Below are 2,801 nucleotides of genomic sequence, written 5' to 3' on the forward strand. Positions count from 1 at the left end.
GCTTGACAGACTGTGGTCTTACCACAATCCATTTCTCCCAACCCTCTAGACAGTGGGGCTCCCAGGTGTGCACGCACCTGGCGTGGTTCAGGTCAACTCTAGGTCTGAGCCGAAGCTGACTGTGTGATCCCAGCACTGCAGAGCAGCACTCTGCCGCCTGCACCACCACAGCTGGGGCCTGCACCACCACAGCTGGGCCCACTGCTGGCTTTTATTTCTTTTGTAAGTGTTTATAACTCTTGGATTCATCTGCTAATTTTGTAACAGAAGCTATAAGAATAGTATGAGAACTCTGGTGTGCCCTTCGTCAGATTCTCCACTTGCTTATATTTTGTCTCATTTGTCTCCTTCCTTATCTTCCTTATGTATCCACTTACCCACCGTCATCCATCCGTCTGAGAGGAGGGGCGAGGCCGTGCCCACTGCCCCCAGATAGTCAGCACGTACTTCCTGTATAGCCACAGTCCACCCACTCAAGTCAGGATGTGCTGCGTCCTACCCACAAGTCCTTCTCCATTTCTGCTTTTGTCTCAAAAGGAAAGAATGAAAGCCCAACAGCACCAAGCATCTCCTTCCCCTCTCCGATCTGGTGTCCCATTTTATTTGGTCCTCACACTCCAGTCCTCAATTCTCCATTCCTTAGTCTTTTCCTGCTTTCTGTGACACTGACTTTGGAAGTACCGCCAGCTATTTTGGAGAATGTCCTCAGCTCGTTTCTCTAATGTTCCTTAGGATTCCATTTAGGTGATGTGTTTTGGGCAGAAATACCACACATGATACTGGATATAAGGCAGAGGTCTTCCCTGTCTTTAATTTATGTTAGTATGGAATCAGGGGTTCCTGTTAGCGGGTCGTCGCCCACTATGGCCACTTCTTCTGATGCCTTTGTCCCTTCGGCATGTCTCTGAGCACTTCCTTGCCGTCTGACACAGTGAGGTGCCCAGGTCCATGCTGTAACCCCCCACCCCTGCCGCAGGGGGCACACACATACTTTTCCACATATTACTAGAAACTAGTTTCACACCAATGTCTCTGTTACGATCCAAACCCCAGGGGTTACTCTGGCGCACCCTCGTTTAGCAGTTCCCGTTACCGATGGGCAATATGTTCCCGATCCCCAGTGGATATCTGAAACTGCGGGCAGTCCCACACCCACGGTATATGATGATGCTTCTACACATGCATACCTGTGAGAAAGTTTATTAATTAGGCGCAGTAAGATTACTAATAAGAGAACAGTTAACGTGATGAAAGAAAAGGTTATGTGATGAGGTCTCCCGAAGTACTATTCCTAGGTGATGAAAGCACGAAGATCCACTGTCGTGTGAGGTCAGGAGTTCAGCATCCTTAGAGCCGGGGCTGCAGCTCCTGTTGCATCTGTTTGCTGAGGTTGGGTTCAGGGGCACGTTACTGCTGAGTGAGGAGAGGCACCCATGGGCAGGCCGTTCCCCCAGGTGGTGCCATCACTCCTGTAGGCCCCACTAGCTGAGAAAAAGTTACTCCTGCCTCTAACGCCCGTGTCAAAAATGAGCATATCCTGGGAACCAGCAGTTAGCGTAATGGCTGTCGCTGGACTCCCACATAGTCGACCACAGTTCGCGTCCCAGACCCGGTGGCTTAAAACTCACACCGGGCACATGTGCGTGCGTGCCCAAGAGGAGAATGGAGGAGAAGGGATTGTGGCGTGACCATCCCCCCTGGGGGGTGATTTCTCGCTTTCTGTCTCTATGTCTCTCTCTGTCTGTCTGGTGAGCGCACATGCCCTATAGTGAAAACCCCTCCCCGCCCCCCCCCCAAAAAAAAACGAGCATATCCAGGCATTACACTGTCTCTCCCCTTTCCTCAGTGTTCGCTTCACTAATGGGCAGGCTCTTGCAAAAACTGACCTGTAAGGCCTGAACTTAATGATCTCAGCTCAAGGATCCCAACAGACAAAGCTTTTTCCAAGAGTTCCCCTTTTCCTAATCCCAAAATTCAATGTAATCCATAAATTCTTACACACTTTCCCCCATATTTTATCAGCTGGGAGAGGCGATTTGGATAATGGTATGTTTCATCCTTTGTGGCATCTTAAAGCTGGTGCATGCGGCAGCTTCTGTGCCCTGCTGTACCCATCCTTGACTGCCAAGGTAGGTCAGACCCATCAACACCTCCTTAGACACAGGGGCAGCATTGCTTAGGGGAAATCAGGAATGTTGTACCCAGAAAAGGCAGCCCAGGAACTAGTCACAGTCACCAATATCCCCCCGCAGGTCAGGGACCCTTGCAGGAGAGCACATAGAACAGCCCCCAGTTGAATGACCTGCAGTTGTGTGTAAAACCATGCACCCATGCATATTCTCAGGAAAACAGTTCAGAGAGCTACCTGATCTGAGTGTTCCATCCTGGAGTCCTAGGAGATTCTGGAAGGCCTGCCCATCTGCTTGACAGTGGTGACTGCAGCATGGCCTCAAAGCCACAATGGGTTGGGCAGCCCAGAGCTAGAACCAGGACCCACCTGCTGGACACATGGGAGGGAGGAGCCTCTGGTCCCAATCTGCAGTGAAGTTCCTAAAATGGAGTGATGGAGGACGTCGTGTCCAGCTGCAGGACAGCGCTTGGAAGGGGAGGCATAGTGGCCCAGGTTGCTGCCCAGGGAGAACAGAGAACTGCTAACATTCCCCTGCACCTGATGACTAGGCAGAGTGTATGACCTGACCACCTGGTGCCCTGTCAGGGCTATGACACCTCTGGACCAGATAGAGGCCCAGGGGAGACCCTGTGGGAAGAGGGTGTGCATTTGTCTGTGGGCCATTTGTCCC

The sequence above is a fragment of the Tupaia chinensis genome, unplaced genomic scaffold (assembly GCF_000334495.1).
Source record: "Tupaia chinensis unplaced genomic scaffold, TupChi_1.0 Scaffold000492_1, whole genome shotgun sequence".
Lineage (NCBI taxonomy): Eukaryota > Metazoa > Chordata > Mammalia > Scandentia > Tupaiidae > Tupaia > Tupaia belangeri.